General features: G+C 46.2%; 1 protein-coding gene across 8 annotated transcripts in view; it reads right to left on the minus strand.

Annotated features, from left to right (window-relative positions):
• Positions 1 to 22,696, minus strand: part of phldb1b (pleckstrin homology-like domain, family B, member 1b) — a 136,820-nt gene that overhangs the window by 69,293 nt on the left and 44,831 nt on the right. The window contains exon 1 of one of the 8 annotated variants that reach the window (XM_084949860.1): positions 20,679 to 21,315. The exons of the other annotated variants lie outside the window; for them this stretch is intronic. The gene's annotated coding sequence lies outside the window, so the exon portion shown is untranslated. Of the gene's footprint in view, positions 1 to 20,678; positions 21,316 to 22,696 lie in introns of those variants that run through there. 8 annotated transcript variants of the gene reach the window in all.

A 22,696-nucleotide genomic window follows, 5' to 3' on the forward strand; every position in this document is an offset into this window, starting at 1 on the left:
AGACACATCTGTACAAACTGTCAGGACGGTTTCTCTGCTTTCTGGGAAGCAGGAAGGCACATCGGAACTACAAAGATTCAAAATATATCTAAATAGTTCCCAACTTCAAAACGTCTGAGTTCTCGTCACATCGGTTTACACAGCAGAACAATCTGATCTGCCTCTGCCTGACATCCTGTTTCTGCAGGAGCTACGTCCAATTAAAGAGATAAGATGATAAAATGCCGTTTCAGCAGATCCACGATAAACAAAGTCTGGTCAGAATAATTCTATAAAGAAAACTTCACAAAATTCACATCCATCGCCCTGAGCAGCTATATTCTAGCTGCAACACGCTACAAGCTAACGGGCTGGGGTCCGCGTCCTGCCTTATAAAGGACATCCATCACCAAATGGACTCTTTTCCAGGAGGCACTTGTTGCACAAGTTAATGTGTGAAGTGCTGTGTTAGAAAAGACTGAACGAACACTAGTCCTGCTGAACTCTGCTGCTCCCAGGTGGCTCAGGACTAACAGGTGCCTGTCTAATGCATTTACACAGATTTCCATTGTCAAAGTAAAAATGTGCAGTAATGGTTGTTTGACTTTGTCCACCAAACTCAGAGCAGTCCTGTGTTTGGGTGAATGTGTCTGCTCATTGCAGGTGAGCCTCATAACGAGCGTTTCGCTCAGATGGAACCAGCGCCACACACTCCCCAGCTCTGTGTGGTGATATCAATCACATCCACCTACCATCTGGTTTGAACATCAGAGCACATCATTCACAGAACTCATTCAGCTCCTTCATGTGCCATGAGCCCGATAACAGATCAGCAGTCGCACGTTTATGATTTTCTCAATACGGCATCATTATGTCCTGCTGACATCACGAGGGAAAGGTCTTCCAGGCCAGCCGGAGATAAGACCCCTGCCTGTTGTTGTGAGGCCTGAGGTAAAGACAGGAAATGCTGCTGTGATGGACGACAGAGCCAGATTGGCCTTTTATTATGGAGACACACACACGCTGACAGCCTGGGGAAAAACACCTGATTACATCCTGAGCCGTGGGTGAGGCCTGATGGAAAACAGGTGCAGACTGCTGCTAACATGAGCTTAGCACAGAGGGGTCAATGCCACTGCAAAAAACAACAACCTGTGTAGAACGGTGCATGGACTGCTTCTTACACAGCACGCTTCTACAACTGAGCACTGTCTATGCAAGTGCTTCTATCTAATATTCATACTCTGATGGAGGCATCGCAGAGGAACTTGGGGTTAGCATCTTGTCCAAGATATTTGGCATGTAGACTAGAGCAGACGGGGATCGAACCACCAACCTTCAGCTACAGCCTTAGAATACATTTACTTCTTTTTCTCATTCGTTTGCATGTCATAGGCTGGTAACAACTATTAAAGTCTGGCTGTAAGCCACTCGAACATGGCAGAAGCATAGATGTATATGCTGTGGTCAAGTCAACATTCATGTTTTACATGAAATAATACTGTAACGTCAGAAGCAGCCACATTTGAATGGCAAGGTGGAGTGCTAAGCTAGCAGCTAACGCAGCAAGCTTTGTTAGCTGCTGGTTATGGACCAGCCTCTAGTGGCCATTAAAGGAACTGCAGGAGGTTGCTGTTTGGCAGAAGATCCCTCTTTAACTACTGCAGCATGAATAGTACCAGTTATACTCTGACTAATCGTTTACACACTAAATTTCAATGTAAAAACATAGAAAGCATCGTCCCTGTAATAAAAATGATTCCTGTATAAATAACGTGTTGATGCTAAATGCTAATAATGATATTTATATTAGTGCTATAAAATGCCTGCATTAGCAGTCCAAGAGCAGAACTGTGCTGATTCACATTAGTATTTATTTCCGCCACCCGTCTCTGTTTCCACCAGTGTTACAACACCGTCCTCTGCATAGTTTTGGCATTTTCCACAGTTCAGTATTTGCAGGATAATGAGTGCACCCTCAGTCTAGTCACGAACGAGGAAACACAAGAACTCGCTGAAAAGGACATTTAAAAGCAGCCGTCGGTACGCTGCTGGTGCGGCCTGCAGAGCCACGTCGGCTGAGCCTCCATGCCTTCACGCGCTTCACAACTTCAGCGCTTATCCGACTTTTCTGCCTCCCTGCTGTGTCCTCTGGATTCTGTCCACTTTCACTGAATCACACCCCTTCCTCTGACTTGCACGAACATGATCTCCCTGGTGAACATCAACTTAGGCATTTAGGAAGCTCCTGGTTAAAACAATGTAGCTTGAAGAGGCATGTATCTGACACTGTGGTGACACAGTCATCACTCACTCTGAGCCTACAAGGGTTTGGTGATGCCTCCGCGGCACGCAGCCTCGTTTTCACGCAGCAGTTCTGTGTTGAGAGATTGGAACAACAGTGACGACTGAGGCTAACAGCTAGCTGCAATAACAACATTTCTTTAACATACTTACTGCTTATACAGTCCTGCTATTAGAATTTAATCAGTATTAAATATGTGCTAGCGTGCTGTACTTTGGTGGTTAGCTATTGGATTGGACATGGAAAATATCTAAGCTAGAAAACATAAGGTATTAGCATTTTCCGAGCCTTGGCTAAATCAACACTTACTGAAACCAACAGGGCACCAGTTTCAGCTTTATTCAGTTTCAATGTGCTGATTTATCTTTAGAAATGAATATTGAAGTGTTTCACCTTTATGTCAGATGTGAATAGAACTAATAGCAGTGGACTCGACGGCTGTCACAGACCTCTGTTTGTCCCACTGCCACATTTTGCTGGTTTGGCCACTTTGGAGGTGATAACATATCTTTTGTGTAGTAGGTTTACCGTCATCATGAGGCCTTTCTTACTCCCTGTGTTTCATGGGCAAACATCTGTGGCTAAATGGAATGTGGCCGCATTAGTGATTACAGTGTGTCTTTGTGAGATACGCACTACAGAGTCAGGTTTATGTCTGAGTTCATGCTGGATGATTCACATTAGCAGCCACTGCTTTGTTGTTCTTGGCCTTAATGCATTAGTCTCACTGCAGTTTGTGGTGTGAGCCAGCTGAATTAGTTGTGCAGTTATTAAGGATGATTCTCACTTTAGGGTGTAAGCTCCTCGCCTGCTGCTTATGTACGTCTGACTAGGGATGGGTACCGGTATCATGGCACCGGTTCTGACATAAACGGTAGTAACCAGACCGAAAAGCAGCGCACATTTCGGTGCTTTATTTCAGTGCATTTTTTTTCTTGAGCTGTGATACACTTTAGATTCTAGCCAATCATTTTACGTTTCCGAGGATAGTAGGCGGGTCCAGGTACGTACGTTCTTTTAGAGCAGAGCTACAGATTAAAAACGCCCAAAGCAAAGCGGTCAAAAGTCTGGCTGTACTTCACAGCAAAAGATGCAAACTCAGCAGCCTGCAACAAGTGCTTTAAGCTGATACTGTGATACTGTCAAAGGAGGTAACACCTCAAATCCGATGAAACACCTGGCAACGCATAGCGTTTTTTTTTAAAAGCCGAGAAATGCGCCGTATTTGATAGCTTGCTGCGAGACCTCACACCGAGCACATCTACTGCGGGTGTGGTGCCTGTTATCGGACCCGGAGTTAGCAACATCCCCCAAAAACCCGAAGAGGAGAGTCCTGGCCCCTAGCCCTGCCAGTGTAGCAGAAATGATGAGGATGATGATGCAGCAGCAGCCGTTCTTCTCTGCGTGAGTAGCTTAATGTTGTTCGTGTGTAATTTACGTTGAGTAGGCTAACCACGTTATTACATTAATGCATGTAAGGTGAACTAGCAAACACCATCATAGCTACATGCGGCTGTCTTCTTGTTTGATGGCAGATACTCCCTTCACCCTGGCCAAAAAGGCTAAAATGACCAAAGAAAAAGTGGAAAACAGTTAAACATGAGAGGTTTTTGGACAAAGTTTGTTTTTTCCATTGTTTAAGCACTGCTTCCAGCCAAGAGTGATACCATAAATCCCCTATAGCTGCAGAAAAGGCTAACATTGTTATCTTTTTACAAAAAAAACAGCTGAACATGAGAGGTTTTTGGACCAATTTTGTGTTCTCCATTCTTTAAGCACCGGTTTGAGCACCGTTTAAGCACCGGCACCGTTTCAAAAGTACCGGTTTGGCACCGGTATCAGATAAAACCTAAACGATACCCATCCCTACGTCTGACAGTGTGAGATTTACTCTGACTTTGTGTTTTTAATAGCACGGCTTTCATTTAACTGTCACTCAAACAGCTTATTTAACTGTTAAAATACAAAATTGTGATTAAGATTCAAATTTGATAAACTGTGCAGCTCTAGTAGCACGTAATCTCAGAACGACAACCTGTTAGTGACAAAGTGTTTTAGCATCTTAGCTAGCTCAGCACACAGCAGACAAAAATACCCGAAATATGTGATTCCAGTTTGAATGCTCTTTTCCTGAAAGACAAATCACTACGATTGTAATCGAATGTTTTTAACCACTGTGATCAAATAAGCAAAAATATCAGTAACACGTAGGGTGACACAATTTCACTGACTCAAACATAAGTGAAGCTGTTGTGTTAAAGGGTATCGTCATGCCACAAAGGCCCGTTTTATACAGGAAAACTGATATTCAACTTCTTTTTCTTACTGTGAAGTTGACATTAGGAAAGCAGATGTGCAGAGTGGATTTAATCTTTTATAGCTGTCAGGGTTTGGTGTTTGTAATCAGCTATAACAGTTGGTCCATGAAACATGGCGTCACTGTTAGTCTAAACTCCAAAAACCACATTCCTGTTCAAAGCGAGCCTCACTGCCCATCAGGAGACTTTTACCTCAGCACGTTTTGGAAAATGATTTCACTGGATTTGAATTCTAATGGTCACCAGTTCATGTCCAGAACAAGTTCTGTTAAGGCTGCAGTTGTACTTCTAGCTCCATCTTTGCGTGATTTCAGTCCAGGACTCTGAGTGCCATCACTGCGCTATGAAGACCTCCACACATCCACGCCCAGCTCAGGCTGAGAGGAAGCCAACTTTACAGGATGTAAAGGACAGCTCACTGGTTTGTCATGGACGACACCCGGGCAGGCTGCACACATGCCTGTGAGATTAGACCACTAACTGCCACAGACTGTGAATAAATCACACCAGTGTGGGGCTGTCCCGTGGACATGTGGACATACGGGACACAGTGATGGACACGGTGATGCAGAGGCTGCTGGAGGGTGATGGACAAGAGGACATGTTTCTCCTCCTCGGTCTCTCAGCACTAACCTCTGCTGGCACTGACTGTGTGTGTGTGTGTGTGTGTGTGTGTGTGTGTGTGTGTGTGTGTGTGTGTGTGTGTGTGTGTGTGTGTGTGTTCCTGTCTAGCTATCTTTGTGAGGACCAAAATCTGCATTCTACTATACTTGTGAGAACCAACAGTCACTTGTGAGGACACACAACCCGGTCCTACAAATTTGAAGGCATTTGAGGCTCAAAATGTGGTTTTAGTGTCAGGGTTACAATTAGGTTATGGTTAGGGAAAGCATTATGTCAATGAAGGTCCTCACTAAGATAGCTGAACGGGGTTGTGTCTGTGTGTGTGTGTCTGTGTGCGTGTGTCTGTGTGCGTGTGTCTGTGTGCGTGTGTGTCTGTGCGTGTGTCTGTGTGCGTGTGTCTGTGTGTGTGTGTCTGTGTGCGTGTGTCTGTGTGCGTGTGTGTCTGTGCGTGTGTGTGTCTGTGTATGTGTGTCTGTGTCTGTGTGCGTGTGTGTCTGTGTGCGTGTGTGTCTGTGCGTGTGTGTCTGTGTGTGTGTGTCTGTGCGTGTGTGTCTGTGCGTGTGTGTCTATGTGTGTGTGTCTGTGTCTGTGTGCGTGTGTGTCTGTGTCTGTGTGCGTGTGTGTCTGTGTGTCTGTGCGTGTGTGTCTGTGCGTGTGTGTCTGTGTGTGTGTGTGTCTGTGTGCGTGTGTGTCTGTGCGTGTGTGTCTGTGCGTGTGTGTGTCTGTGCGTGTGTGTCTGTGCGTGTGTGTCTGTGCGTGTGTGTCTGTGTGTGTGTGTGGCTGTGCGTGTGTGTGTCTGTGTGTGTGTGACTGTGTATGTGTGTCTGTGTATGTGTGTCTGTGTGCGTGTGTGTCTGTGCGTGTGTGTCTGTGTGCGTGTGTGTGTCTGTGTGTGTGTGTCTGTGTGTGTGTGTGTCTGTGCGTGTGTGTGTCTGTGTGTCTGTGTGTGTGTGTGTCTGTGCGTGTGTGTGTCTGTGTGTGTGTGTCTGTGTGTCTGTGCGTGTGTCTGTGCGTGTGTGTGTGTGTCTGTGTGCGTGTGTGTGTGAGAGGCTGCCCAGGATCAGCCCGACAGAGAGAACATAGTTCATAGATGAGTGTTCAGAAACAGTGGCAGGCTTGTCCCACTCACACTGTGGGAGTGGGCTGTCATGCTGAATGCACTGGAAGCTCTGACTGTGCTCAGGATAAGAAACATGACAGCATCGTCCATCAGAGGAGTGGCTAATAATCGACCTGTGAAACTTTCACATTCACCCAGTGATTCCCAGTTTAGGCACATCTATGGTTTCCTTATTGTTCTTCATTTATACTGGTTTACACTGTGGATGCTCACATTAGACTCATGGAAATAATCCTCCTCACTTCAGATAGTGTCTGTCTCCTGAATCCAAACTGGAAGCTGGGTCCACAGAGGAGGGGCCTGAAAACTGAACTGCCTCCCATTAAGTACTCTGGGAACAACAGGTAAGCTTTACTGGGCTGGTCTTTACTGTCAGGGCGAGTGGGGTCTGATAACTCAACACTCCGTGTGTGAGGATTTAACAGGGGAGAAGCCGGTATGGGACAGACGTGCTCGCTCCGTCTGGTCCCGGTCAGTGATGTCTCCGTCTTCTGTTTCTGGCTCTTTATGTCCCAACAGAGCGTTTTCCACACTCACATACATGACATAGTAAACACACGTGTTCCCAACCACGCGTGTTTGTCTCCGTTTCATGTCAGAATCCTGCTGTGACAAACATCTGTTCATTTAACAATAACCCGAACACGCTGACATTTCCAGGGATGAAGAGACGACGACCTTTAAAGGGAAGTTTGTCCTCATTTATTCCTGAATCCCAAAGCAGAAGCGATGTGACATTTACCAAACCGCTCCATCTGCTGAAACGCTGCCGGTGAAGTCCATGACGAGAACTCTCTCTGTGCCAATCAGCACTTCAGTGCAGCTTCTCATCGGAGGGATGCTCCCGCTGTGAGGAGCATCAGATGGTCCTCCACCAAACAGGTACAGATTTATGATCCAGGGACACGAGAAGCATTCACCCAGGTGAGGTTTACACAGATGCTCTAAACGGGCCGTGGATCCCACTCAGTGCAGAGGAGCTGGGGCGAGTCAGGGCGATGAGTCAGGGCGATAAATCACGCTCCATATGGAGCAGCCACACGGTGACACTGACAAAGTGCTGCACTTCATTGGGCAGCTACAGGAACCAATGGTAATTTAGGTTCATTGCAAAGCCAATAAAAAGGAACGACAAATGTTGCTCTGGGAAACGTCAAACTTTGGATCACTCAGCAGAAAGAGCAAGCAGGACACAAGCTTATCTCTACTGTCTGCTCTCAAACGCCAGCCTCCACCCGAACACTGATGCTTTCCATCTCATCTCCACCGCTAACAGACCTGCCTTTCTCATACTGAACACAGCACAGGGTGGGACAATTAATGAGGCAGCAGAGAGGCCGAACCCTGACCACGCAGAGGAATTAAGCACTCCTAAAACCACCGAGTCTGTTACTTAGACGAGAAGGGCTCTGAGGGAAAGACTTCAGGATGGGTCTCCTTCTGACAGCAGCTTCATCTTCAAGCGTTAGCCATGAATTATGCTAATGACACAGAAATATTTCCAAGAACAAAACTTGTATGTCCCCAGGTGGCCCAGGACGACTCCACAGTCATCTGTGCTCAAAGGTCCTGCTTAGCTGGGGTGACAGGGAAGATGAACTGAGGGGTGATGAAGGTCAAACTCTTTGGTGATCAGCTTTCCTCTGAGCCAAGATGGTGGTCCCTTTTGTTGGGTCTGTTTCCACAAGCCCCGCTAGTTTAGAGACTTATTCATCATGAAGAAAACAAGACATAACAGAACATCTTCAACCCGCTAGCGAGGGAAGTCGTTGGTCAAGAACCAGGTCTTGGAGCTCACGCTCCTAACCTGTGTCCAGCCCAAAATCCTTCAAAGAGCAGCTTCCCTCGCAGCTATTTATTGACAAACTGTTACAATACACATCACAAGCACCTCCCACCGTAAAACCCCCCAATGGTTCTAAGACAAGGCACTGTGTGTGTGTGTGTGTGTGTGTGTGTGTATGCATGACTTCCTGCTCACCAAAAGGATCATAAAAGCAGGAAGCAACATCATAAGAAACAGATCTTCCAGATAGGATGTATCTGCAATAAAACCTCCCCCAGCACAGAGTGGCTGGAGAGGTGGTCAGAGACAAAGGAATGTCTTGAGCCTATAGATTGAACTCAGACTTACACATTCAACGTTCAATGACAACATTCAACAATTAGACTTAACACCTTTGACTAGCTGTACAATCAAAAGGTTTACATCAGCGCTGTAACTGCACTATTTTATCAACCTGGGTTTGCCTCTTATCTGTATTTCATTTTATTTAATTTTAATTGCTGTACAGTACTCTGCTTTTGGTGTAAATATGTAAAAAATTGTGTATGTTTCTGTTCTGTGTCCTGTTTGTTTGTATATGTGTTTTTCTTTTTTTGCCTGTCCCATTTGGTCCTTTAGCCGTCAGAATTGTTGTCTGAAGACCAACAAGGAGACCCGATGGATTTACTTTGCCAAATGGATCATCATGGCATTGCCGTATTGGTCCATTTGATCGACCTTTGTTGTTATTATTTATTTTATTTTATTTTCAGTTGTTACAGACGGGACAGACATGACTGAGGGATAGGAAAGGGAGAAAGAAAGAGGAAGGAAAAGAAAAACAGAAGGGAAGAGGGACAGTGAGAGAGGGCACTTAGAAAGAGAACGAAGAGAAAACAAGCAAAAAAACAGAGCAACATACTAAACACAACACCATCACGTTAATCTAGCAAAGTGTAAACAGCAGTAAATACTAAATATTGAATGTTGTTGTGTAGCAAGCAGGACCTACAGCGCACAATGTGCTTGGAAATAGCAGCCAAGAAAGGTGTCGTTTGTGTCTATGAACAGTGAACACCCGTGTGCACACCTGTGTGGATCAGCGCGCTTGTATTCAAAAGGTTTCCCCTTGTAATGGTCTGCTAGAGGATGTAGAGAGCCATAGCCCCGTCCCCCAGGGCATGAAGCAGGCATGGAGGAGATCCAGGCTCCAGACATCCAGAGGCCCCAGAGTGCGAGTGCCCAAGGAGGACCACCGGAGGGGCATCCGTGCCACCCTCCTGGGAAGAGCTGAGGAGAGCCCCAGATGAGGGGTCACCCACTAGCCACGGAGCAGAAGCCAGAGGGGGCTGCAGTGGCGTGCCCGCCGGCTCTGCCGGCAGCCAGCTGTGCCAGAGTGAACCGAGCCGCAGGCCCAGAGGCCGGAGGCCCGAGGGCCCCCACGCCCCGGAAGAGGCCTGACCGAGCAACAGGCACCAGGCCCCACCAAGTAGTCACCGGGAGTGAGCTGGTACATACCTGAGCGCCCAGCCCCGGACACCAAGAACCACCAACGCACCGACCCCTGAGGGCATCAGTCACTGGCAGGGAGTGTGGTGAGGGGAGACAGGCCTTGGAGGGCCTGGGAGTCCCCAGAGAGGTAGAGTCTAAGACCCAACCTGACATATAGACACAGACAAACAGGCACACACAGACACAAACATGCATTCCCACCCTCATGCACACATATACAAATACTCAGCACTCACCCAACGTAGGGATAGACATACATGGACACTGTACACACAATCACACTCCCCAAACAAACTCTATTACCCCAGGTCCAGGTACCCTCGCCCCTGGAGGGGGAAACGGCACCTAGACCCAGGAGATGTTACCCTTTCCCCCAGGGTGGAGGCAAGCAGACCGCCCGAGGCTCCGCAGCAGCAGGGAGGCCCCGCATCCCAGATCCCAATCGGACGGCCAACACCTCCTCCCAGCCCCCCCGCCCCGATGGCCAGCAGAGAACAGGGGTGAATGAAGACCTCAAACCTCCCTCCTCTCGCTCATGTGTAGTGTTGCTGCGTGTTGTTCTAAGGTGCATTTAAAACACAGGAGAGCATTGTGCTGCTGCCAGAGAGCAGCAGGTGTTAGCACGGCCCCTCCCGAGAACCCTCAATGTCTACATGGATTTAAAATTGAGAGGTGGGCACCGGCGCCAGAGGTGGGGTTGAATACACAGACCGTCCACTGGACGCCGTTAACGTGCCCACCCTCAAGGCCCTATATGTATGTGTTATGAGAGTGTGAGTAATGTGGATGTCTGAGTTGTGGAATAAAATTGAGGCACAGGGGGCCAGAGGGGGGGGGATGCCTCCCCTGCACCCTGGTGACACACCCGCACCCCAAGGCCCTACTTGTGTGGGTGGGTGTATTGGAGCGGGAAGAGGGAGGCATATGGTATATGTAGGTATATGTGTTTTTCTTGCTGCTGTTACAACCAAATTTGCCCTTGTGGGACAATTAAAGGATTCTTCTGTTCTAGCTTACATCTGAAGGACAAACAAGAACAACACGCTCTGAGTGTGAACGAGACGGAGCAGCTCTGCCTCACGGTGAAACAGAAAAAGTTCGAATGCATTAATGTTGTTTTCTGCAGTTTAGAGAAAATCCCAATTAAACCTGCGCACACATTTCTTGTTTCTTAAAGTCATCATGGGCAGCTAGCAGGCAGCTAATCGAGGTCGATAAGCAACATGAGACTCAACTGTGTGGTTAGGGTTTGAACTCTGGAGGTAACAAAAGACAACTGTGCTTTTATAATTATAAGATCATTACAGAGCTGGACTGATATCTGCTGTTAGGACCAAAGCAGGTCACTGAAAAATCTTCAGTATATCAGCTGATATTTTATCAGACATATCAAACATCAAAATTCCCTAACTTTTGTTACGTGTCGTTAAATGTTTCCTCATTTACGATTTGTCCTGCTCTGTTCCAAACATGCGTTGCCAACACGGCCATTGCAGTGTGCCCTCTGGAGGCCAAAACGTGCAGTGTCATGTTTGAAGGGTGTTTCTCCGATCTCCTCTTGATTATTGATAAGTGGAAAACCGTCACACGGAGCTCAGAGAAATCACCATAACCCTGAGACTGTTCAGAACAACATGGTTTGCACTTGTTTAAAGAAAAGCACAGTAACGATGCGCCCCATTTACCTGGAAATTGGACCAGAACTCCACCTGGTTACAATTAGAGGCCGTTATTTTGGGCTGTACCTGTTGATGCTGGTCAGCTACCTTCTTTCACGGCGTCTTTAACCCTTTAAGACCCACCATAGAGCCAAGTCCGCCAGAGCTTACTTTATATTTTTACATGCTGTAGTTCCATTTTTGGGAGCATTTCAAGTTGCTATACATCAATACAACTGTTATAGCCCAAAGTTGAATAATATGTATGCATTAAGTCCATAGTAACTACATAAATTGCAAAAAAAGTGCAATAAACTAGAAATTGAAAATTGTTTTTGTTTTTTTACATATATTTCTACTTAGAGACATTTCAGAGGTTTATCCCTCAAAACTTTAAATACAAAAAAGTTGCACAAAATAGTTTCCAACACCAGGAAATTTATTTTGAGTGTCTTCATAGTTTTATTTTTGAGATACACCAATTTTTATATACTGCAGGAAAAACAAAAATAAATCTTATAATGCAAATTTGCAAAAAACCAGCAGGTGCATCAAAATAAACTATTTTCAGCAGCGCAATCTGAGTTCTAAGCATTGCAGAAACTATTCAGAAAAGCATGAAGTCAAACATGACTTTTAAAAACACCAGTACAGGCTTATAAGGCCCCAAAGGTTAAAAACTACATTTTCCGCGAAAATGACATCACTTCCGGTTTCGGGCAGGTAATGGTGGACATGCGATAGTTCGCGCTGACGTCCATTCCAATGTAGGAAGTGTTATGAACAGCTGATCGGATCGGCAAAGCATGTTTCTGGAATATTATGTTTTTGTTGCTGCAAGTGTTTTTTTGCAAAGCTTTATGTGGAAGGAAACCGTGACCGAGGACAAGCTGATGGCATAAGATGTAAGTACAACTCCTCCGGTTTCATATGCAAAAAAAATATTGGGGTTAAATAGCAAACTGTTCAGCAAAGCCTTGATGATGTTGATCCTCTTCAGGAAATGTTGGCTGCACTGCACCATTTCAAAGATTTCACAGTTTTAGGAAATATGCAGATGTGTTTGATGTAAATAGCAGCACAGCACCGAGCCACGTCCTGCCCAGCTCTCTTTCACTTTCCATCAGTCAGTCACCAACACTTCATTAGCAGTGGCTTGGCTGAGGGCTGGCTTCATGTGCAGCACTAACACACAGTACGTAGCTTTTTTTAAAACGCGGCAGTATTTCCTTCTTTCCCTCGTTCAGAGGAACCCTGTGACCTGGGAAAGGCAGGGATTCTTCCAAAAACCAACCAAAGGCTACGCTCAGCAAAACAAGCTGTGGTAGAAACTGAGATCGCTTTAATGGGGAGGTAGCCTTCCAACACAGTCCGACGGGGAAATCTAACACATTGGCACTTTTCATAATTACAACTGCCTCCAGTTAAAGGACGGGCGATCGAGTGGCCAAAGACAGACGGAAGATTGGAAGAGTGTGCATACATGAGTGACTGAGATTGATTACCTGGACAGAGAACGATTTCTCCCTCAGCACTGCAGAGACAATCTGCATAATCACTGGCTTCATCACAGTGAGTGCTCTGCGCCCTGCAGAACAGTCACAGGCACAAAGAAACAGCCAAGAGTGAAGGAGCTTTGAAAGTGCTGAATCAGCTTTAATTATGGCTACACTTCAGGAGCGAGGACACTTACTGCAAACACCATCAGCTCCGTCCACAACGGGACTACAACCCCACTCTCTAACAAACCTGTACAACACTTCAGTGGGTTCTAGAGCACACGAGAAACGGTAAACATTGGCCCAAGATGACATCACATACATTTATAATCTCAGTCAGCTCAAAAAGCACATGACCAGCAATCTTTATCAAACAGAGCAACATGATTCGCAAATGAAATGCGCATGCGCCTATAAAGACAATAAAGGCAATAAAGAGGAGGTGAAGAAGGTCCAGGTGTTACTAAAGGACAAGATCAGAGAGGCTAAGGACAATTACAGGAGGAAGCTGGAGTGGAAACTCCAGCAGAACAGCATGAGAGAGGTGTGGAGGGGCATGAAGACCATCACTGGATTCAGGCCAACCAACAGCAGGGGAGCTGAGGGAGGTGAGAATAGAGCTAACGAGTTGAATCTGTTTTTCAATAGATTCGACACCACAGTGTCTGCTCCCACCCCCACAACCTCACCTGTAGTCAGCCTGGAACCCAGAGCCACACCACTGTGCCAGCCTCTCTCTTCACATGGCGCTGTTGCCTCCTGGGAGAGTCCTGACACCCCTCCCCCACCCATCACCTTCACTCAATACCAGGTTGAGATGCAAATGAGGAGACTTCACTCAGGCAAGTCTGCTGGACCAGACGGAGTGAGTCCCCTCGTCCTCAAGACCTGTGCCCCCCAGCTGTGTGGAGTCTTTCATAAACTGTTTATGCTGAGTCTGAGTCTGCAGAGGGTCCCAGTGATGTGGAAGACATCATGCCTCGTCCCTGTACCAAAGACGCCACGTCCCAGTGGCCCCCAGGATTACAGGCCCGTGGCACTGACCTCCCACATCATGAAGACCCTGAAAGGCTCATCCTGGACCAGCTGCGACCCATAGTAAGACCACACCTGGATCCCCTTCAGTTCGCTTATCAGCCTCGTCTTGGAACTGAGGACGCCATCATATACCTGCTCAGTCGTGTCTACACCCATCTGGACCAGCCGGCGAGCACTGTGAGGGTCATGTTTTTTGACTTTTCTAGTGCTTTCAATACCATCAGGCCGACCCTCCTGGGTGATAAGTTAGCAGCGATGCAGGTGGATGCTTCTCTGGTGTCCTGGATTGTTGATTACCTGACAGGAAGACCACAATATGTACGTCTCCCACAGTGTGTGTCTGACAAGATGATCAGCAACACAGGGGCACCACAGGGGACTGTCCTCTCCCCCTTCCTCTTCACCCTCTACACCACAGACTTCAGCCACTGCACAGAGACCTCCATCTTCAGAAGTTTTCTGATGACTCTGCGGTGGTTGGATGCATCAGCAGGGATGATGAGACAGAGTACCGGGCTGTGGTCGACTCCTTTGTCACGTGGTGTGAGCAGAATCATTTGCAGCTCAACGTGGCAAAGACCAAGGAACTGATAGTGGACTTCAGGAAGACCAGGAAACACTTGACCCCTGTTTCAACCCAGGGGGTCAGTGTTGACATTGTGGAGGACTATAAATACCTTGGAGTACACATTGACAATAAACTGGACTGGGCTAAAAACACCACAGCACTTTACAGGAAGGGCCAGAGTCGTCTCTATTTTTTGAGGTGACTGAGGTCCTTCAACATCTGCCAGAAAATGCTCAGGATTTTCTATGAGTCTGTTGTGGCCAGTGCGATCCTCTATGCTGTTGCATGCTGGGGGAGCAGGCTGAGGGTCGCAGATGCCAACAGACTTAATAAACTAATCCGTAAGGCCAGTAATGTTGTGGGGATGGAGCTGGACTCCCTCAAGGTGGTGTCGGAGAGGCGGATGCTGTCCAAGATAAAGACAATGTTGGATAACACCTCCCACCCACTCCATGACATGCTGGTCAGTCACAGGAGCTCGTTCAGTGAGAGACTGAGATTACCGAAAAGCACCACTGAACGACACAGGAAATCTTTCCTGCCTGTGGCCATCTCCCTGTATTCAATTCAATTCAATTTTATTTATATAGCGCCAAATCACAACAAAAGTCGCCTCAAGGCGCTTCATAGATACAGAGAAAAACCCAACAATCATATGACCCCCTATGAGCAAGCACTTTGGCGACAGTGGGAAGGAAAAACTCCCTTTTAACAGGAAGAAACCTCCGGCAGAACCAGGCTCAGGGAGGGGCGGCCATCTGCTGCGACCGGTTGGGGTGAGAGAAGGAAGACAACGCATCCACTTAAGACACTGGTTACTGCTACAACTACACGTTTCTTTTCCAGCTATTTTATTTATTTATGAGTGTATATATATGTATATATATGTATATATTGTACTATTCTTAGTTAGCGTATTGTCTGTCTTGTCTTAATGTTGGTTTATAATGGAGCACTGTAACAAAAAATAATTTCCCCCAGGGATTAATAAAGTATTCTGATTCTGATTCTGATTCTGAAATACCATCTATGAAATGAAGGACAGTATTTTTAGATCATTTATAATTTGTTAGAGTTAGCAGATGCCCAGCATTAGCTAACATTACCGATGAATAACAGTTTCGATTTCAAAAACGAAGCAACGTATTCTTCACAAATTAGAGCGTCGCTTTTAATTTCCTTCACAAAACTGAATTTTTTTCATGCTAATGTTAGCTAACCTTAGCTTTAATGCTAAGGTTAGCCAACTTTAGCTTTAATGCTAAGGTTAGCCAACTTTAGCTTTAATGCCAAGGTTAGCTAACATTAGCTTTAATGCTAAAGTTGACTCCCCAGCACAGCAGAAAGCTAACTTAGCTTACCTTCTTGCCAACACTGTCACTAGCAAAACATTGATTTAATTGTCATCGTGCATTTGTCTCTATGAGGATCTATGCTGCTATGCTATGCTTTCAGTAACCAATCAAGAAGCAAGGAAGGGGAAAAATAAGAAAGGTATTTGGGAAGGAGTAAAAGTAACACAATCCTTTGAATTTATAATAAATATCCATAAAGTGTCTATAAGCTGTCAGAGAAACTGTTTTTATACATTAGGATTATTATAAATGTAAATCCCTATTAAAAAATACATTTTGTAACAAAATCAAGAAAGATTCAATAAAACCATTGACTAAATACCAGAGCCGCCAAGAGTAATCTCTGTAAAGCTCTGTGACTACTCGTTTTGAGACCGCTCAGGCCAGTCAGTGTTAATGCCACATCATGCCTCAAGGGTATTGTGGCATTAAATGGAGATGTGGTTAGTGGCCCCGCTACATCCAACCTATCAGAAAAGTTCCATTCCTTCTCTTATATATCTGAGTTTGCTTCTTTTCCCCTCTTTTCTTTGCACTGGTGTGACCACATTAAATCTTTCCAGTGTCTCAGCTTAGCCTTAAGTACTCTTCCCAGAAGATTACATCAGAGGACCCAGAGGTGGTCAGACACAGGATGCTTTACATTCTACTGGAATGAGTGCCTGCAAATTTGGTTCGAGTACACACACGACAAAGAAACACTGTTATACATTTACACGCCGCTAACACTGGCCTGGCACATCACGGCTGCTCCCTCAGGACCATCCTGCCTGTCAGAAGCTGCAACAACATATTTCATCTCATGCAAACACGTTCACAGCAACTCCCTCGTCCACAGCCAAACGAGCAGTAAGGAAAGAAACAGGGAGAATACTTTTGTACTAGGGTGTCTTTTTATAAAGGTTCAACAGCCTTTTCCCCAGCTGTATACCAGCTGATTAACAGCTGTATCGCACAGGCATGGTCAGCAAACTAAATGAGTGTGTCACACAAACATACAGCAACCTACAAATACTCTGGAATGCTACGTGTTGGTTGCATGTGGTCAATTAACCACACAACATATTAATTTTAGAGATCCTCCCAAAGACACCAGCAGCACTGTAGCTGCAGGCTCGCTACCTCCAACTCCCTCTGGATAAAAACACGTGTCAGTCACTGTTAACTGTTCAGGGTAAAACAGACACCACCACGGATCTAAAATTCCCACCAACAGCTAATCTAGTGAAATGTGAACTGTTTGCTCAGGTGACCGATAAACTGGAAAAACTGGTGTGGAAATATTTGGCATTCATCCCCCCCGATGAAAAAGCGTGAACACAAACCATTTTGGATGTGAAATGTTACACGCCTACTTTTCAATCCGTTAAACACGAGCACGTACCCACGCCACAGTGAGACGTCACTGAAATGCGTAGAGGAGCTGCAGACAAAGGCAGGCTGGCGGTTGCTATGGAACCCTGGTGGTTTACGGCCTCGGCAAAGGCCGAGGAGTCAAACCTGCTCCAGTTAATCAATGGCCGCCTTTCGCTGAGCCGGGGCAATCAAACACAGACGTGCATACCAGAGAATGAGATGGAGAGAGAGCGGGGCTGCGGAGGGCAGCAAACATGTGGGAATGTCTGAACAAATGAGAGGTTGGAAGAAGTGATCGCATGTTGGAGGCACGATGACGTCAGACAAACGCCTTGATATGAGCTATCAGGAGACGGCGGCTGCTCTCAGGGAGCCGTGATCCTGCCGTTATGCTGTGCAGCAAATTCACACGCAACAGTCAAAACATGATGTCCTACTGCATCCACACTGTTGGGACAACATGTGGAATACAAACACAGCAAAATGGGAATGGGACTTCAACTGAAAGCTGAAGGCTCCGCCCCCTTTCTGCTCTGAAATAGCACCACAGTGTGAGAGCGCTGTGGTGGGGTGATGTGGGTGTTCCCTGAGAGCCCCGCAGAGCCACATCCATACACGTCACTAAGTGTCGGGTCAGCTACAATCTGACCCCCCCCCAGCATCCGCTGACCACATGCGTTATCATGCACACGGTCAGCTGCTGCAGTGGGAGCTCATCACAATAACGTGTCACAGGCCGGCTACAGCTTGTTCCAACAGATGTTCTCTGCTTCGCTCCCCCCACCTCCACGCCACCCCCCCTCCTCCTTTATGCCAGGACAATTTGGGCCAATCCCCCGCTGTTAAACACGCTCCCAGAGGCTGCAGACACGAGGACCAATCCAACACGTGGCTGGAGGTGGACTGGTGCTCAAAGCAGCCTAAACTCTGAGCGGGATTTTTGTGATTTTCTCTTTGTTTACTTAAATAAATGCAACACCAGTGGGTCATCATCACCTGATTTACACAGACAGACTCTGTATGGATTGCATCCATGAGTGCTAACCTTTAAATTAAAAGCCTCCTATTTTAAGTAGCATGCTCTGCACTGATAAAGTATTCTTTGTTGCATTAGTTTAAATTTTCCACCTGGAAACTTGAATACGCAGTTTGAGCTCCACTCGTGCAGCCGTAGCACGGGTTATATACAAATCTATCTGCTATGGCTGATGTACCCTGTTAGGAGAAAACAGCTGTAGCCTTTAAGGATGTTTTCTCCCTTTATAACAAGTTTCCAGAGTTGATCTTGGAGCTGTACTCACAGGGCCGTAGGTTTGGTTACTTCTTTGAGCAAACAGCCAAATATAATAACGCTCCATGAAACGCAGCTTTCTGTTAGTGCACAGAGGCTGAACCACACAGTCAATCCCTCATATACCTCAAGGTGCAAAATGTTTTCTCAGTTTTTATGTACAATAGAGAAATACTACTGTATTGTACTGTATAAATACTACTGAAAGAAATCTGTGAACATAGCTCTTGGGACTTGGATCGTGTGGTTCTGTCAGCTCAGAGTCACTTCTACTTAGAAAATACAAGGTTTTTGTTCATTCACAGGAAATGTCCTATATTTTCACTGTGGACCTTTTTTTATTCTAAAGTAGACAGGCAGATAAAACTGGAACTTTTCTGTCATTAAATGGTTTAAATTACTTTGTTGTAATAGGAATGGCCAACAGTTACAGTTACCGGTCGAAAGCTGTCCACTGGAGACCATCGGTGGCTGTGGCTCAGGTGGTAGAGCAGATCAGAAGGTTGGTGGTTCGATCCTTGGCTTCCCCAGTCTGCATGCCAAATATCCTTGGGCAAGATACTAACCCCAAGTTGCCCTCCGATGCGTTCATCGGAGTATGAATGTGTGTGAATGTAGTTTAGTTTGCACTTGAGTTTAGAAGTGCATGGGTGAATGAGGCATGTTGTATAGAGCGCTTTGAGCACTCCGGGAGAGTAGAAAAGCGCTCTATAAGAATCAGTCCATTTGAGACCCACGTCCAGGATCGATGTCTCACCTCCACTTATTCAGTCGCTGAACTGGACCTGACTTCTGTCTTTGTGGGAACATCTTCAGTGGAATTATCTGACATAACTTTCTGTGTTGTACAACAATGATTATACAGTTATTTCGTCATCATTTCAGCTGCTATAATAGAAGAATTTCCCACATGTGGGATGAATAAAGTATTTTAGATCCCGCTGTAGTAAACTGAATCATCATGTGACGTTTCTGGACCGACTCTTCATTTTTGAGCCCCACAGGTTGTTGCCACCTGGTCCGCCTCACCAACTACGTCTCCAACCATCAGAGGACCTTATCATATTCTCACTGCTATTTCAAACTGTACATACAAATCCAGCCTTGAAACTGAGCCTTTTGCAACAGTTTGCTGTGTGGCTCACTTAATTTGTTCAAGTAAGGATGGTAGTTTTTGGAAAAATATAAAGAAACTTATTCCTTCAAAGGCTTCATATACAAACCAAAGGAAACTGAGCCAAGCTACATAAACATTAAGAACAAACTCAAACTGAGAGAAGCAAAGAGGAGACTGTGTGAACAGCAGCATGCAGGAGCACACTGAGCCTGCGTATGGGTGCCAGCTGCTGCCAGCACAGGACTGACCTGTGCTTAGGGGAGCACACAGCAGCCTGATGAGTGTTTGCAGAGGGCTCTCCCACATCCTCTCTTTACAATGGGGTCGACGTATTAGGTCAGAGATGGCAGATGCTGAGGAGCAGCAGGGATACACTGTGGGAATAATGGCTCTGCAACAAGGTCCTCAGTTTGAACTCGAGGCCCCCAAAATAAGCAGAATGCATGAGAGGGAAACTCTTACTGTGGTCCAGTAAACAGCCCTGGTTAGGTCACATTGGCACCCAGGAATAGCAGTGTAACCGTAGACAGACACAGGTCTGGTCACGCCAGCCCGGACGCGTATGCGTTTGTCGCCTATAAACAGAACTCACATGGAGGAGAGGAAGTGAGGACTCAGCACTGAGAGGCTGGAGACAGCAGCCTTACAGCAGGTGCTCTGTGTGCGGACTCACAATCCTCTGGGCTTAACTACCAGTTTACCTGCCAGTACTGTTTGTTTCACTTCTTTAGGATTTTGCAATTTGCCAGCACAACTAGCAGCTACCCACCAGAGCAAACGAGTTAACGATGATAAACTAGCAAGAGCTCAATTAAAGTTGATTTTTTAAAGAAATAATTGTTTCATATATGCCGAATTTTGAATAACCTCATAGAAATGAATATGAAGCCAGAGATAATGTGTTTGCGACATGCAGGTTGGCACTTTGCACACAAAATGACTCATTTGCGCAGTTTTTAAATAGAGTTTGGTGACAGAAACGGGTAATGGCAGCGTATACACCCTCACAGCGCGGCTGCTTGGTGGTGGCTAACCTGCGAGCTCAGCATGGAGTTACCCTGCTCCATCTCCCCGAACTCCGTCACCTTCCAGCGGCTCCACAAAGCCCCGGGCACCGACTCAAAGCACGGGAAACGCTTCAAACGAACACGCGGTGAAATCACGACAACTTACTTTAACTCGTGCGGCTGAAACTCTGCCGTCCCTCCGCCGTTTTCATCGCTCCTTTAAATAAAAGCCACGTGTTTTTGTCCGTTTGTCTGGGTTTTATTGCGGAACAATCCCGCGCGTGTATTGGGGTGCGGGGCTGTCCTCGCGCCTGTTGCTATGATAATGCCCCAGTCCGGCAGACTCCAGTATACTCTGCAGGAGCTGTCCCTGTGTCCGTGTGTCCACGCTCACTGAAGCAGCAGTCCACAGTCACCGGGATCTTTGTCCATTGTGTGCCTCCTCCCCACGCGTCTGTCCGCGGAGTGCTCCTCTGCTGCCGGGGCTCCTGTGAGTAACAGCTGGCTCACAGTCATCCCTATGCCCGCCCCGCGGAGAGAGCCGGGGCTGTCAGGGAGCAGACACCGGAGAGGAGGAGGAGGAGGAGGGAGGTGGAGATCCGGAGTCAGAGACAGGGGGGCCAAAGTGGAACGATAGAGGAGAGCAATAATGTGACTGATTTATTGATTATGCAACCTGACTCGAGCAGGTCTGTAGGGGCGACAGCAGAGCGGATTCTAATTTGAAAAGAAACCAGGTCGACCTCTCTCTCATATCTCAGCTTAATCACTGAAGAACAAAGGTCGAGCCCCGCGTATTACCAGCCATTTATACGAGCCATAAAACGGAGCTCATCAGACACATCAGCCTCTGCTGGAAACACTATGGTCCTGTGGGCTTTTATTAATTACTGAGCATGTTTTATGCCAGATGCCTGACCCACTGAGCGTGGAAACACGTAGGAAAATCCTCCAGGTAAATTAAGGTGGACTTATTCCCCCCTTATTCAATTCAGTTTTATTTATACAGCGCCAGCATCAGTCAATCATATACTGTAAGGTAGAGCCTACAATAATACAGAGAAAATCCCAACAATCACATGACCCCCTATGAGCAGCACTTTGGTGACAGTGGGAAGGAAAAACTCCCTTTTAACAGGAAGTTATTGTTTTGTTTTTTGTATTCCCATTCAAAATAGTCTTTATTCATCTTCCCGCAGGCCTTTGTCCAGCCACTCAGCCCACACACTGAAACAAGCTGTTTTATTTGCCCCTTGAACACAGAATGATGCAGGAATATTCAAACATCTGTCCTTTAAATAAATTAACCCGTCACAGATTTTTATAGACAGTTGTCTGTTAAAAGCACAGCCTGCTCAGCACCTCCCAATCTATGGGGGTTGCTCCTCGTTGGCTTCCTGAAGCTGACCAAACAGAAGAAAGTAGACTTTTAGTGAAGGCGTGGGCCTAAAGCAGGGATGTCAAACACACTTTACACTGTGAGCCCACTTTGACCTGATGTGGACAGGACCAGTGACACCTCAGGGCTAAAGTGACAAATTAAACAAGGGGAAAAAACTGAGCTTAAATTAAAAGGCAGAAACAACATTTTTACATTCCCCCTCTGATTCTTTCAGTCCTGAGTCTGAGAGTTTGTCTATCATTAGCAGCCATGTTGGACACATGTGGATGTTAGAGACCCTGACTCATCTGCTAATGTCTTTGAAGGGTTTTATCTGAGCCCTATTTTCTTTTAGTATTCTTCCTCACAGGCTCCATGAAACCAAGCAGCTATTATCCAGTTAAAGTATTAGCTCACCTTCTTTGAACAGACAGACTTCTCTTGATTTGAAACCACAGACAGTTACCACTAACCCTCTCGCTGAACACATTTCCATTTTTTGATAACACGAGCTTGTTGCTGCTTGATTTCCTCTAAACTGAAATGCTGACAAGGCAGAGCTGTAGCGTGGTTTAGACTCTTTAGTCTAGCCAAGGTAAACTCCATTAGATTAGCTGACACACATCAGCATCTAGTCATAGCTTGCTGTCCTGAAGGGAATACTTCTGAGCCTTGTAAAGTATTACTCACATAACCCAAGGGAGTGGTAGGAACCAATAAAGTCTGATCTACTTCCTGTTGTATAATCAGATATCAGCGTGTATTAAGGTGTGCATTACCGCCTTGTAAACAACACAAACTGC

The sequence above is a fragment of the Perissodus microlepis genome, chromosome 14 (assembly GCF_051167445.1).
Source record: "Perissodus microlepis isolate ML-2025 ecotype Zambia chromosome 14, ASM5116744v1, whole genome shotgun sequence".
Lineage (NCBI taxonomy): Eukaryota > Metazoa > Chordata > Actinopteri > Cichliformes > Cichlidae > Perissodus > Perissodus microlepis.